This window comes from Propithecus coquereli, unplaced genomic scaffold (assembly GCF_000956105.1).
Source record: "Propithecus coquereli isolate 6110/MARCELLA unplaced genomic scaffold, Pcoq_1.0 Scaffold170, whole genome shotgun sequence".
Lineage (NCBI taxonomy): Eukaryota > Metazoa > Chordata > Mammalia > Primates > Indriidae > Propithecus > Propithecus coquereli.
Window position 1 is genome coordinate 4,960,192 of NW_012141636.1, and position 17,100 is coordinate 4,977,291.

A 17,100-nucleotide genomic window follows, 5' to 3' on the forward strand; every position below is an offset into this window, starting at 1 on the left:
GGAGGAGGGGAGGGGTATTTGTATACACAAGGAGGGCAATGCGCACTACCCGAAGGATGGACATATTTGAAACACGGACTTGGGGGGAGGGGAACCAAGGGCAACACACTTAACCTAAACATCTGTACCCCATAATATGCTGAAATTAAAAAAAAAAAATCTTTCTTCCTGGCCTCCATGACTCCCAATCCATTATCCATTTCACAGTTGTAGTGATGTTTCCAAAATGCAAATATGATTATGTCATTCCCCATCTCAAAACCCTTTTATAGCTAGTCCACTTATCTATTGCTGTGTAACAGTATTCTAAAATGTAATGGCTAGAACAAAACTCATTTTATTATACCTTATAATTTTGTGGGTTATGACTTTGGGCAGAACTTGCCTGGGTGTTTCCATTATGTCATGAGGTATCACCAGGTTACTTGCTAATATTTCACTGGAAGATGAGCATGTCAGGAGGACCCGTGATAGCTTCCTTCTCATGTCTAGCCCCTTGACTGGAATGACTGGAAGGCCGGGCTCAGCTATCAAGTGAAGCACCTATACGTAGCTTCCGCAGCATGGTCGTAAGATCTAGAAGCATCTCAAAATAAAACAAATGGGCATTTCTCCTATGAGAGGGGTAAGAAGGAACTTTGTGGAGGAGTAGGGCAAGTGTGTGTGGGTGAACACATGGCATGATTGGGATAGTGTAACAAGGAATGTTTTGTGTTTGCTCAGCGGATTCTCAAAATAATCCCTTAAGGGAGGATGTGCCGCACCTTAGTGCTTGCTTAAACCCGGGGTGAGCGAAAGTTCAGGGGTATGTAGGCAGGAGAGAAGACTAATACTTGGCTAAGTAAGTCAATGGGTAAGTAATGGGAAAAAAATATATATTAATCATCTCACACCAAACACAAAAATTAACTCAAGAAAGATTATAATTAAAATTTAAATCTATAAAACTCCGGAAGAAAACACAATACAAAATGTCTGTGGCCATAGGGTAGGCAAGTTCGTTCGGGACAAAAAATAGTGAACCATGAAAAAAAATGATAAATGGGCTTCGTCAAAACTAAAAATCTCGGCTCATTAAAAGGCACTGATAAGAAAATGAGAAGGCAAAGCCACAGAGGAAATATTTTTTCTGACAAAAGATTTGTATTGTGAAAAGGTAAAGAATACTTAAAAATCTATATTAAGACAGAAAAGCTAATTTTTTAAAAATGAAGGAAATATTTGATCAAATCCTTCACCAATGAAGATATGCAAACATAAAATAAGCATATGAAAATATGGTCATCATCATTAGTCATCACACAGATGCAAATTAAAATCACAATGGAATATCATTACACATCCATTTAAATGGCTAAAATTAAAATGACTAAAATAACAAGCATTGGAAAGGAAGTGGAGAAACTGCAATTCTCATACAAAGTTCATGGGAATAAAAGTATATAACTTTTTTGTAAAACAGTAAAATTTTTTTATGACGTTAAACACCCACCTAAAATACAACTCAGCAATTCTAGGCTTAAGTATATACCCAAGAAAAATGAAAACTATGTTCATGTAAAAACCTGTATACATTTAGCAGTTGTATTAGTTTCCAAGGGATGCATGACAAATTATCAAAAACAATTTTTTAAAACAACAGAAATTTATTCTGTCGTGTTTTAAGTTCGAAATCAAAGTATCAGCAGAGCTGAAGGCTCTAGGAAAGAATGCACCTGCTTTCACCATGGTCACTTGTCAACAGGCCCATGTTCTCCAGTCATCCTATTATAATTTCAGCCTTTCTGCTTCTCTTTTGGGACATAGGAAACAAACCTTTTACACAACCCTGGGGGGATTTAAATTTTGCTGATGCTCTTAGGCCTACCTGCCTAGGTACCCTATTCAGACTTTTCTGCTTTATTGTGCTAAGCCCACCAGACAGATGGCTTCTCTATAGGGCTTTCATCCTGGGAAGTAAGGCAAGAAAATCCTCTCTTAAGGTGTCCTCCAAACCTTATCTTCAAATTCTATCATTTCTTTTTTCTAGGATCTGGTCTACAGTTAGAAGTTGAAGGCAAAGAACTCTTTTTTCCATAATTTATAAGTCATTTACTATATTGCTCCATTTTTTGTTCACATAAAATAATGTTCCTCCAATGAAGAAATGATTTTATCTCTTCATTCCATGGAAAGAAAACTGTTCTTATAATCTTCATGGTTTTTCTCAATTTTATTATTTTTAGTTTCAACTTTCAGCTTTGAGTTTGAACTCAAAAAAGTTTTGTGTTTCTCAAACATCCCAGCCTTTGCTTCCAAAGTTTTTGCTTTCAAAGTTGTTGCTCCCTCAATCAGTTTCAAGACCCTATTTTGGAACTTAATGCCAACATCTTGACTATATGTTCTAAGCAGTATATGCTTTCCCTCAGATGGCAGTAAGTAAACTACTTTTCCCTTTCTTCCTAAATGGTGGTAAAAGGGTAGTACAAAGAAATATTGGTGTATCTGGAGTGTGAAAAAGTCTGCTTAGTAACATTCAAAATTCTTCCTTTTTTATCTCCCTTTCTCTCCTTCTTACTTTCTATCTTTTTATCCATTCATGGACATCTATGTTTATACACACACACAAATGTGCATGCATATACACATAATCACAGGTACTTACATAAATATCACTAGAGAGGTATATTATTTCTTCTTTTTACCATTTTCATGCTAGATTATGATATCTATTTCATTTTGCCCTGATGGCTAAATGCTCAGGCATCTCCATAGCTATCATTCATTAATTTGACAAATGTTTATTGAACTCTCTCTAGATGCCAGCATTCCAGCAGACATTGGAGAAGATATGATCCCTGCCCTAAAAAGAGTCATAGTCTAGTGGGAGTGACTGGCCAGCATTTTTGTCAGGGTTCCCCAGAGAAACAGTACCTATTCACACATATATAGGAATTGGCTAACACAACTGCAGGGGTAGGCTAGTCTGAGATCTGCAGGGTAGGATGGCAGGATGGAGACTCAGGAAAAGAGCCGATGTTGCAGCTCAAGTCCAAAGGCAGCTGTTGGTATAATTCCTTCTTCTTTGGGGATCTTAGTCTTTTTCTCTTAAAACCCTTGACTGATTGAATGAGGTCCACCTACGTTATGGATGATAATTTGCTTTATTTGAAGTCTACTAAATTAAATGTTAATCACATTAAAAAAAAAAACACTTCACAGAGACATCTGGACTGATGTTTGACCAAAAACTGGGTACCATAGACTAGCCAAGTTGACATATACAATTAACCATCAGAGCGAGTAAACAAAAAATCAAAGTGTGATAACTGATAAATTCTAGTATTAAGATTGTCACTCATAGGTTATAAAATAGGTATACTTATATGTTCAAGGAGATTAAAAACCAAGCATAAAAATTTTAGTAGGGAATCGAAAACTATAAAAACTGATATAGCTTAATTAAAAACAACAAAATAGAAATTATAGAACTGGAAAAATATAATATACATTAGAAATTGAATGAATGAGTTTTCAGCAGATCAAACCCTGAAGAGACATTTGGTGACCTGGAAAATAGGTCAGGAGAAATACAATGAATAAATTAAGAAGAGAAAATATATAGAAAGTTCAGCAATTACAGTGACAAAGTCCAACATACATTTAACTAAAGCCTCAGAAAAAGAAGAGTGAGACAATGGAACAGAAGCAATATTTGATGAGATGTTGGCTGAAAATATTCTAAAACTGATAAAATGTAAATGAAGAAAAAAAACCCATCAGTCCAGAGATACTAGAGTCCAAAGAATCTAAAGCATGATAAATAAAAGGAATATATAGCTAAAAACATCATACTAAAATTTTGGAAAACCAAAGACAGAAAAAAATATTAAAATCAGCTAGACAAATTATCTCTAAAGAGGCAGCCACTAAACTGACAGCTGACTTTTCAAAGGTCACATTGGAAGGAGAAAGCAATGGAATGATGTCTTCAATATACTGAAAGAAAGTAACTGCCAATCCAGTAACTTATACCCTGTACAAATATCCCACATGAATTAATGCAAAAAAGACCCCAAAAAGCAAAAAAGCAAAAAACAAAACAGAACATGTTTTAAAGATAACAAAAACATGAAAAAGTTAATCTCCACTAGATCTAGTCTAAGAGAAATTTTAAGCATGTAGCTGAGAAGTTGGAAAATTATACCAGGAACAAGCTTAGAAATATAAAAGAAGGAAAAAAAGTAAAGCAACAAAAATGGTTGATAAATCTAAATGCAAATTATTTTAAAATATTTATAATTTTGTGGGACATATCTATTGTATATCACTATTCACATAAATACCCCAAACATGCATTTTAAATATATTTTCTTAAACATGTATAATTAAAATACGTGACATTGACTGTGTGTATGTCCTTGTGGTTTAGATGTGTTTCCTGGAGAAAGAAGATACTTGGGAGGTGTTTTTTCATCCCTTCAGTCAGTCTATGTCTTTTGATTGGTGCATTTAAACCATTAGTGTTAAGAGATATAATTGATACATGGGATGCTGTTGTGTTCACTGTGGTGGGTAGTATCCTATTGCTTTTCTTTTCTTTCTTGTGCTATTGTTTTATAAGAGTTGTGAGCTTTAGCTTTTTTGGGGTGATTTTACACTGGTGGGTATCCCTTTTGCTGATTCATGTATAAAGCAGTTCTGAGTACTTCCTGCAGGGCAGGTCTGGTCATGAAAAATTCCCTAAGTGTTTCCTTGTCTGGAAAAGACTTGCTTTCTCCAACAAATGTGAAACTTAGTTTTTCAGGATACAAGATTCTAGGCTGGCAGTTGTTCTGTTTAAGAAGATTGAAGATGGGATCCCACTCCCTTCTGGCTTGTAAGGTTTCTTCTGAGAAGTCTGCTGTTAGTCTGATGGGTTTTCCTTTGTTAGTCAGTTGTTTATTATGTCTTGCTGTTTGTAGAATTTTCTCCTTCATTTTTATCTTGGCCAGGTTGATTACTGTGTGTCTTGGAGATGTCTTGTTTGCTACAAATCTTCCCAGAGTTTGATGACCATCATTTATCTGCATGTCTAGATCTATGACAATACCAGGGAAGTTTTCTTAAATAATTCCCTCAAATAGGTTTTCCATAGTTTTACCTCTTTCTTCTTCTTCCTCAGGGATTCCTGTAATTTGTATATTAGTTTGCTTCACACAGTCTCATATCTCTCTAAGTGATTGCTCTGCCTTTTTTTTTCTCTTCTCTGCCTCTTTAAATGACTGGGTTCGCTCAAGAGCCTTGTCTTCAAGCTCTGAGATTCTTTCTTCTCCTCGGTTTAGTCTGTTGCTGATGCTTTCTGCTGCATTTTGAAGTTCCCTAAGTGACTCTTTCAATTCTTTAAGTTCTATTATATTCTTTCTTATGTTGTCTAGCTCTTTAGTGACTTTTTCATTAATTTCCTGAAATACCCTTTTTGGTCTCTTTCTGTTGGTTTTGACTTATGCTTCAAGTCCATTCATCTTATTCGCCATCCATATTCTGAATTCAATTTCTGTCATTTCAGCAATTTCCTTGTGGATGGAGTCTACTACTGTAGCTCCATTGTGATCCCTTGGGGGTGTTGAGATATTTTGTTTTTTCTTGTTGCCAGGGTTCTTTTGTTGGTTTCTTCTCATCTGGATCCTCTTCTCTCAGCTCTGGGTTAATAGGACTGCAAGGCACTTGTTCTCTTTTGCTACAAATTCTCCTGTTTAGTTAGGTGAAGGGGAAGACCCTAGATGGAGCTTTTGCACCTACTCTGGAATGTTAACCCATCAGGGGAGGAGTCCGTGCACTGAGAGCCTGTGGAACAGCTATTCTGTTTGGAATCATTCTCCTGTGATTGCCTCAGTTGAAACCAGTGCTGGATGATATTTGTGTGGGGTGGAGGGTTGTTCCCCAGCTCATTGTTGGGCATTTGTGTTTGGGGGCTTAATGTGACCCTCTCCTCCATGGCTGTCATTGCGGGAGATTACTGTGGCTGGGGTCACCCAAGGGAGCTGACAATGGCAGCTGGATGAATCAATTTAGGCTGTGGTTGTGGATGACCTGGATGACCAGGCTGTGGGCATTTGCACGATCAAGTTCCTGTAGTAATGCCTGCTAGGTGTTGGGTGGTCCCAGGTGGAGAATTGGCCCCTGAGAAGGTTCTTCTGGCTCAGCAGCAGTGTCTTGGGGCCTAGGCTCAACTCTGGAAGCTCAGGAGTGGTGTTGTAGACCTGGTGGGTCCCTGGAGCTACAGGGGAAGAACCTCAGGTTTAGGCACAGTGAAAGCTTCAGAGGTGGCTCTACAGATTACAGGAGCAGAGCTGCATGTATGGAGGGCTGCTCTGCCAACACGGAGTCTGCTGAAACCCAGTTGCACAGGCAGGGATTTGTCTCAGCAGCCCAGGGACCACATAGGTGGGCTGGAGTTGCTGGTCAGCCAAGGTTCTCCTCCTACACCTGGGACCTGCTTAGGTAGTCACACAGACTTCCTAGATCAGATCATTCCTCTAGTGTCTGAGTCTACTCCTCTGCCCAGATCCCACACAGGGGAGAAGTCATGCTCAGCACCCATCACAGGGCACAACATGGGGAACCTACTATTCTGTCTGCTCCCTCCCAAGCCTGGAGGGGGTAATACAAAGGCTACTGTTGGAATGCTGAATCCTGAGCAGACCTGGTCTGTGCACCAGAGTGATCAGGATGGTGTCAGTTGAGGAAATCTGGGATTAGCAGCCACCAGATCACTCCTGCACCTGCTCTCTGGTGCAGTGTCTCTCTACAGACTCTGAGTAGCTCCCCAATCAGCCCAGAGGTCTGCAGTGGAGGGAGACATCTTGCAGCTAAAGCTGCCTTAACTTTTATTCTTCTCCTAAAAACAGTGCTCCCTTGAGTTGCTTCTATTCTGTTGTCTTCCCCTCTTCCTATAGTATGAGTCATATTGGGACCTCTAGCTTAATCTCTGAATTGGTGGGTGGTGCTTGTAAGAATTGGCCATGCCCCATTCGATTGCATCAGTAGATGCTATAATGAGATATACAGTTGTTCTCCCTGTCAGTGGTTGATGCTTGCAGGAAAGAGCTAACTACAGAGATATTCTTTTGTTCTTGTACCTCAGGAGAACACTTGAATGCCCCAAGAAGATGGGAGGGGCCCTGTTGCTCCCTGGGGATTGCTTGTCTCCATCACAACAGAGGTGGAGGGGAGCAAGGTTGGGCAGGGTTAGGTTGGCCTAGAAGGCTCTGCAAAGTCTTGGCAGGGCTCAAAGGTTATATCCCAGGCCCCTGGGAAAAGCCTCTGGAAGAGGGGCCCAAGAGATCTCTGGAGACTGGAAAGATTGCTCATGGGGGAGGGGCCATCTGTAATTCACCAAATGGCTCTTGGAGTAAGCTCTGCTTCCTCTTGCTATCCCTGCCCTAAGATCTTCCTCCAATGTCTATTTGCAAATGGTTGCCCAAATGTGCTGTGCTCAGCCACAGTGGTGCCTCAGGCTGTGAACTTCTCACCAGGGACCTACCCTAGTCTGACAGTGTGACTTTCCTGTGGGGGAATGGGCACTCCAGCAGATCACCATGGCTCAGACCCCACTGTACTCTTGTAGGGGCTGGGCCTAGAAGGATGGATGGATGGAAGGAACGTGAGCAAGGTGAATGAAGGGTCAGGTGAAAACACCTGCCTTGAAACTGCTTGTTTGCACAGTGCAAAGGTCAGCTGAAAACAGCTGACCTGTATGGAAGCTGTTAAAAAAAAAAATTAGCAAATGGCACTGACCCTTCGCACGTGTCGTTGGAAATAAATACGGGGAGGAAGTTAGCTGAGGCGGCCATTTTCTCTTTTAGATTTTGGTCTCTTTCCTTCTTTCGGAACACTGTGTTTCGAGTAATCGTTCATTCCTTCGCTACAGAGCTCAGGAGCGAAAAAGTAGCCGCAACATACTCTTCCATCAGTTCTGCCCACATCAGCTTCCTTGTCTCCAGAGCCAAAGCTCTCAAATCTTTCCCTTGCGCCCTAGCAACCTCCTCGAATCCTGGGGGTATGGGATCTGGCCTTCGTGTCTGACCTACTGACATGTGTCTCCAGGGAGTACCGGCAGGCAGGGACCTCCCAGACTGGGCACCCCTGGGTCCAGTGCATGTCCTCGTGGGGGAAGGTGTGGGCCCCACTCTCTGTGCAAAGCTCAGACTGGAGGACACTGCAGCTGATGATAGGTGACCACTTTCAAAAGTCTCAGTCTGCCCTCCTGGCTACAGTCGGTGGGGGAGGGGCGGAGGAAAAAAGGAGTCTGAATGGGAGATAGCTGGGACCCTGGCTCCCCTGGGAGGAAGCCTGCGCAGAATGTCTAAGCTCTGGGATGATGCTAGTTCTCTACACAATTCAGTGGTTGCAGGAGTGCTTGGGTTTGTAAAGGTGGAAAAGCTCCCAAACAACTCAGTAGCCTGCTGATTACTTAATGTGTGTGGGCACGGGAAACAGAATCCCCCTTGCTCCTTCACTGTGCCCTGAGCCTCTCTGAGTCAGATCCTCACCAATATGTTTTCTTCTTTTTCCTTTTCCTGTTCTGCTTCGCAGTTCCCCTCCAAGAGGTCCCCTGTAGGCTTAGGCATTTCTTCCTCTGAACTACAGCCGAGCTGTGCCCTTCCCCCTCTCCTTTATCTGAAACCCTTCCTTCCCTTCAGGATGCTCTGGCAAGGATGTCTCTAGTTGGCTGTCTGGCCCCTCCATCCCCCCTGTTTTTCTAGTTTAAGTTGAAAAGATTCCCAGACATCTACTGCTGTCCTTTCTGTCATGGTAAATTTGTTTCAATTTTCTAGAATTCTTATTTAAATGGACTCATAGAGTATGTACTTGTCTTTCTCTGGTTTCTTTCACTCAAGAGAATCATTTTGAGATTCATCCACGTTTTACTAATAGTCTCTATTTTGTGCTATTCAAATGTCATACAAATAGTATCATGCAGTTAAAAAAGAAAGACAGAAAGAAAATAAACCTTATATTTTAAGTTAGCCAGTCATCACAAGGCTGCAGGAAATCTTGTCCTAATGGTGATGATTGTTGTGAATAATTCTATAATCCAACGGTTATATTCTTTTCACTGTGTTAAGGGCAAAGTTCTTTCAGCACATATAGAGATAGTAAGTAGAGTTTACTCATAAGTGTTTCTTTCTGAAATGTAAATAGGATCATACACTCACCTGCTTGAAATTTTCAATAGCACATTGAATAGAGAAAAAAAAGACCAAATTCATGAACATAAAATACCTAAATAATAAGCCTCTTGCCTCTTCATGCACATTTTCTACCCTTATTTTCAAAAACTACATTATGGTCTGTACCTCTTTTGTATGTGGGGCCCTCTATTTGGAATGTTTACTCCATTTCCTATATTCTTTGCTGTAGAATCTTTTAGGGGCTGATGGTCTTGCCTTTATTTAGATAAATAGGAAAAATTTATTTTTCCTATTCTCTGGCTTTACTGAGTTGTTCCCTCATTGTGGCTGCCTTAAGCCTTTATTTTACCATATTTTGTTGCTTTTTAAATTTTAGGAAAAAGGAAAAGGTACCTGGGATTCTATTTATTATTTCAAAAATTCTAATATCTTCTCTTAAATTTTGCTTCCGTTTTATGCATTATATACATTAAATACCTAAGAGTTACAAAAATGTAAGGAATTTTCTGGTGGTCTTTCATGTGTGAAAAGTGAAAGAAATTTGGGAGAAATTGAAATGTGTACAATTTCTAACAGAAGCTTATTCAGGTAGTAATTACAATGAGCCATCTGAGTTTCTCTTTATTTCACTTACAACATGAATACCTTGTAGAAATTCAGGTCAACCTGGCTCCAGAGTGCCTTGCCAGGTCATACTACCAGCCTGGAGGTCGCTAGAGAACTTCAAATAGGTTAAGATGCTGTGAAGTAGTAGAACTTAATATTTAGGAATTAGGATCTCAACTTACCATCAGTGACCTTGGACAAACAACTTCATTTTCTCATTTGTAACATGGATGCGTTTGACTTGATCAGTGTCATTCTAACTTTTTAAAAGTCCTTTTTTCATTTCACTAAATACAAAAACCTCCTTTTCATCCATGCAGATGTTCTGACTTGTCCTTAAGTGGATTTACCCCTCCATCACCAAAGATTAAATCACCTCTGAAGCTCTGTTGAACACTGAGCTGAGCCCACTTTCTCTCATTTTATCAGCTCTGCAAATGCATGAAAATCTAGGCTATGAAAAAATGGACAAATTCTAATTCCTAAGGCTGAAGAAGATATTTAGTTGTATGTTTTTGTTGGGGGGAATATTCTAGATACACCTGTTATTTATATTCACTCAGAATAACATGAAGGGTCTTTTGGGATTTCCTAGTAAATGGGGCTCTTTGCAGAGTTTTCCCAGCCAAGAAAAGCATAGTCTTGACTGTACAGGCACAGGCTATATGCTTGACTATTAAGTAGTTTTGTTGGTCTTACAGAAGTTCCAGGCTTCTCATCATGCTTCTTCCATTCAACGAATCAGCAGAATAGACTTTTTTTTCCTGCAAGATGCCAAAAGATTGAATCCTGATGTCAGTAATTTCTAGTTGCTTGGAAACAATTCTCATTTTGCCACTGTGAAGGAATTTAGGTCAGCAGTGAATTAATCCTTTGCAAATTAGAGAAATATAGCCAATTATGGATTTTAAATTGCCCATTGAAGATGGGAACTATAACATTGATTCTCCATTTTTGTTTCATGGATGAGAAACAAATTGAAAGGCAGCATTCCAAAGAAATTCTTAGAAAATGAACAATGACATTTTATAGCAAGAAATAAAAGAAAAAAACCCAATGCTTCTTATGACCTACAGCCAAACAATTCTTTTTCCACCTCACATTAGTTGCATATAGCAATGAGGAGACAGAGTGAATAAAATGAATTATCTCTGTGAAGTACCTTAATTCTAAGAGAATGTAGATGGTATTTCATGAAAAGGACAGCAGAAATAACTATTTGGGACACCTCACAGGAATTTACTTCAAGTGATAAATTTTGGAAGAAGATGAAGAGGAAGAAGATTCCTAAGCTTTTCATATTCCGTTCAGGCATTAAGGGAGTGCAGGATGTTAGCACATTGGTGGAGAACTGTGTCAGTCCTAGAGTGAAATCAATTTGGCACGTTCAAGGTTAAGACTCTCTTCCTCCCTTTTCAGGAGGCAGGTAAACAAGATAGGAAAAGTAGAGGAAAAACTACAAAGAGCCCTAATTCATTTGCCCTGACCCAGAAAATAAATATATATGTATCTATATGGAGATAGAGGAGTGAGGGAGAGAGAAGGGGGAAAAGAGATGGAAAGAGAGAGAGATTGCTTTTATGGGTTCTGTCTTTCTAAAGAACCCCAAATGATACACGGGATATGCTATATTCTAAACACCTGGGAGCTTGTTAAACATGCAGATTTGGGAGACCTACATTATCTCTGGAATGGGACCTTAAAATACTTATTTTTGACAAGTACCCTCCCAGATGATTCTAATACATGGTAAAGTTTGGAAACCACTATGCTAGAACAGTAACAGCATTTGTGTGGAGCTCATTCTACAGGTGAGTCAAGCATTAGGTTTATTATCATTTATAACCTTATGCAATCCTGAGACAAACTTTATGAGGTAGGCAATATTATATACTTATAAATCATATGAAGTTATCGAGGCAGATAGATTAACACCCTCAACCTAATTAGGATTTTTCAACTGTTCAAATCAAGAGCTTCTTCATATTAATAACTACTAAATGCCAGCAGTTTCAGAAACCGCTATAAAGCTTTTTGTGGAAATCTCAAAAGACCTTGCTTAAAATTTTTACCTACTCCACTCCAGAAAGATTCCTTAAGGACTTAAACATTACTCAATGTAAATGACAGTTTTCAATGGATTCATTGCACCACTCTTTTCTTACAGTTAGAAGAAACCTGAGATTAATTGAAATAATATCATAGTATTATGTATTAAGAAAAGATACTTAGGGAAGTTGAAACTCATTTAAATCATATAAGCAATATCACTTGTTAAAAACATTGCTCAAAATGATTTTGACTGAATTTCTTTTGAAACAATTTAAAATACATTCTTTTGAGCTTTGTTCCTGCATTGAAGCAGATTTAATCTGAAAGTTTACCAATGTATTAGTTTCTACTTACGAACCTTAAATAAAAATATGAAACTTAAAGCCTTAAAAAGTAGATTCACTTATTCTCCAATCAGAAAACCTTAATTAAATGTCAATTTTTTCAATGGAGAAATAGAGACTAGTCTGCTTTTAAGGGTACCTCAAATGTTCTGTTTGCTTCAACTCTGGAGAAATTCCAGTAGTGTCTTCTAACAGCTGTGATAATCACAGTGTTTCATCTCATTCTGCACAAGAGGAAATCATTATAAAATAATTTATCATCTGAAATGCAGTCAAGGCAAAATGATTAACTATTAATGAAGAATCTTAGTGATTAGATAGGCTCAAAAGAACAAAGTGATTGTGGCATCCATCTGAAGCTGTGGGAATTGATTCTAGAAAAAAAATCACAGCATCCCAGGATTGGTTCTAAAAACATAACTGGGGCAGAGTTGGCCTTGTATAAAATTAGAAAAGATACATTTTTTTTCCTCCCAGACTAATGTTTCTCAGATTCCAGAATCACCTGGAGGTAGGTCCTGTTAAAACAGAGGACTTGGGCTCCATTTCCAAAGTTTCTTATTCAGCAGATCTGGGATAAGTCTTGATAAATTGCTTTTCCAGGAAGTTCCTAGCTTGCAATGCTGCTGCTAATCTGGGAACCACAGTTTGAAACTACTGCCCTAGTAAACAAGCTGCCCTAAAAGAAAAGGAAAAAAAAATTATTCACAATGTTTATATATCCCAAACTATTCCATATTAAAAAATAAATGAATGAACACAGTGATAATAAATAACACTATTGAGATGTACTTAGAACTTACATAGCCCTGTGAATTAGGTCATTTAATTCTCTTAATCTTCTCAGGTAAGTACTTTTACTACCTCCATTTTAGGGATGAGAAAACAATAGAAAAATGGTTAATATCTTGAAGTCACATAGATAGTAAAAGACAGAGCTGACATTTGGATCTAGGCAGTATGATTTCAGAGCGTATTGTTGACCTTAGATCTATGTATACACCTATCAAAGAGAAATTGTTAATACTGGCAAAAGAACAAGTATTAAGATTGGATAGAATTGCACGAAACCCAATCTTTCAACACGTTTACTAACTATAAGCGACAGACATATTAGTATCTTTTAACGTTATTGTCATTGTAGGTCAAATGGGTCTAATAACATCTCTTTGTAGGAATGTTAGAAAATAAAATCAAATAGTATATGTAAAACACCCAGATAAAGGTCTAGCATGCATGTGTGGTGAACAAATTGTAGCCATCATCTGTGCATATCAATTATAACTTCAGACACATCAAGAATTAGCTTCCTAACTCAGGATCTACCATCCATCCAATTTTCATATGTTAAACAATTATTATGAAACATTGTGATGTTTTCTAAGAACTAAAGGGAAAAAATGTATCTATAATCTAGTAGCATTCTGAGTCCAGTTCATCATTAAATTGCCATGAAACAGTCAACACAACCTATTAAACAATTTCCTCAGCCTTTGCAGTGCTGAATCCATCTGTGGGCAGAGTTTTTTATTTGCCTCTGTTAACTGCAGTAAATTTTCCATATGGGACACTGCAGCACTGCAGATGTAGTGCTACCAGTATATGATTCATGTCTGCAGATAGTATGCAGAGATTTCCATAGCAACAGGCCACTAAAAATGAGGCAATGAAAAGTCAATGTTATATAACAGGATTTTTTGTTTTGCTTTTGTTCTTTTGCTCTGAGGGAAACTGGTTTGTGTTTATTAAGGATTTTAATGATACAATACACTGAATTTGATAATTACATGAATAATAAATTTCCCCTGCAGGTCATGCCACAAAGAAGGATCACAAACACCCAAAATATCTGAACTTTCGATCATCAGTTAATCAAATTTTAAGTTAGGATCTTTTTATCTTGTCCTAATTATAAGTCTAGCAATGTGATTTATAAGTAGTCAATAAAGAAGAAGAAAATGTGGTTTGATATAGAATCTACTAATATTCATTTATTCTCTCTTTTACATATTTCTATAAGAGAGAGAGAGGGAGAGAGAGAAAATCCCTATTATAAGCCAGGCATTGAAATGAAAAAGAGTCACGTTTCTTTGAGAAGCTCCAAGCCTAGTAGGGAAATAAAAAACCCCAAGCAAATATATTTAACACATTATAATTAATAGATACTGTGTTAGGGGCAGCAGCAAGACTACTCTTATTGGTAATACAGGAGGCCAATTTCCTGGATTAATCCTCCTGCTGAAATATCCTAAAAATTATGGATAATATATTAAAAATAAAGTATTAATAAGCTCCTAGGACAGTAATAAATTCTCACTGATAAAGAATGGCAATTCAAAGAACTAAGCAGTGCTCTGCAGCTGTCATTCACTCTAAGAACAATTGCCAAAGTACATGAACTTGAATTTAGGTTTTCGTGGACTGCTGGAGTAAAAGAGACAGGAAACAGTGCCCAATGCCAGCCAGAAACAGGGAGCCAAAGAGATTTCTTCGGTAAATTTAGGTCCTTAAGAAGATAAGGACCTCTTCAGTATAAGGATGACTTAGTGCCCAAAACAAAACCAATGAAATCTTTTTTAGTGTACTGAAAGATCAATTGTCTTTTAATAATAACAAAATGTCTCAAATGAAAAATGATACTGTGAGAATTGAGAACCATAACATACTACTTACCCACATTTTCAGTCTATAATCTCACTACCTCATTCAAGAGAAACTAGCCACACATTTAAATTAGAGTGGTCCAGTTTTGTCAGCACTTGGCAAAAGCAACAGAAAATCTGACTCTATAGTACTTACCTTTATACCAGGTCTCAAATAATTCCCAAATTACTCTAAGAAACTCTAAGAAAAATAACCTCATGAAAACAAACTGAATCCAAAAAGAAAGAAGGTACTATGGATAAAAGCCAGCATTAGAAAGTAGCAAACACAGTCTTATAAAATGAACAGATAATAAAATCAGATACAGATTATAAAATAAACATGCTTAAATAAATAAAAGACAAGCTTGAAAAGGAAGTACTGAGACCTGCATTACACACTGAACAGCATAATAGACACTCTTCAAAGTAAAATCATTCAAGAGTTATAGCCTAGAACGTGGACTTCATGATGGCTCAAGGAGCAAAACAAAACAACAGGATTTCACTCAACAAGATGAATGGAAATCTACCACAAATCTCAATCCTCTCAATAAATGTGAATGGCCTGAACTGTCCTCTGAAGAGATACAGGCTGGCAGAGTGGACAAAAATCGATAAGCCTCGTATCTGCTGTCTACAGGAAATGCATCTAATCCACAAAGATGCCTTCAGACTAAGGTCAAGGGATGGAAAACTATCATCCAGGCAAATGGAAGTCAAAAGAAAGCAGGGGTAGCTAGTTTCAGATAACATAAGCTTTAAAATAGCAAAAGTAAAAAAGGACAAAGATGGCCACTATATATTGGTGAAAGGCAAGATCCAACAAGAAGAGTTTACAATCCTTAATATCTATGCATCCAATACATAAGCACCCAGTTACATAAAACAAACCTTGTCTGATCTAAACAGCATGATAAACAATAACACCATAGTAACAGGGGACTTCAACACTCCACTGAATAAACTGGACAGATCTTCCAAACAGAAAATAAGCAAAGAAATAATGAACTTAAACAGAGCCCTTGAACAAAAGGGTCTGACTGATCTCTACAGAATATTCCAGCCAAATAAAGCCAAATTTACATTCTTCTCATCAGCCCACGGAACTTTCTCCAAAATTGATCACATACTGGGCCACAAATCAGACCTCAACAAATTCAGAAAAATAGAAATTATACCGTGTACTTTCTCCAACCATAGTGGTATAAAATTAGAGTTCAATTCCAACAGAAATACTCACCACCTCACAAAGTCATGGAAACTAAACAATCTATTGTTGACTAACTACTGGGTCAAGGAGAAAATACAGAGGGAAATCAAGAACTTCTTTGAACTAAATGATAACGGAGAAACAAGCTATCAAAACCTGTGGGATACAGCAAAAGCATTCCTGAGAGGAAAACTAATAGCAATAAATGCTCATATCCAAAAAACAGAAAGTTTAGAAATCAACAACCTAATAAATAGAATCAAGGACTTGGAAAAGGAAGTGCAAACCAATCCCAATCCAAGTACAAGAAAAGAAATAACTAACATCAAAGTGGAACTAAATGAAATTGAGAACAAGAGAACTATACGGAAGATCAACAAAACCAAAAGCTAGTTTTTTGAAAAGATAAACAAAGTTGACACCCCAGTTGCTAGACTGACTAGAATCCAAAGGGAAAGGTTTCTAATAAACTCAATCAAAAATGAAAAAGGAGACGTCACAACAGACACCACGGAAATACGAAACATTATTTTTGATTACTGTAAAAACCTATATGTCCAACAACTACATAACGAGGAGGCAATGGACAAATTCCTGGAAACATACAACCTCCCTAAATTCACCCAGGAGGTAACAGAATATCTGAATAGAGCAATCTCAAGCTCAGAAATTGGAGCAGCAATCAAAAACCTCCCAAAACGTAAAAGTCCTGGACCAGATGGCTACACATCAGAGTTTTACCAAGCATTAAAAGAAGAACTCACACCTATACTACAGAAATTATTCCACAATATTGAGAAAGATGATATCCTTCCTAACTCATTCTATGAGCCAACATCACCTTGATACCAAAGCCAGAAAAGGACACACCAAAAAAGAAAACTACAGACCAATATCCCTCATGAATATAGATGCAAAAATCCTCAACAAAATTTTAGCAAATAGAATTCAGCAGCACATCAAAAAAATAATTCACCATGACCAGGTGGGCTTTATTCCAGGGATGCAAGGCTGGTTTAACATACACGAATCTATAAATGCAATTTGCCACATAAATAAAAGCAAGAACAAAGACCATATGATTCTTT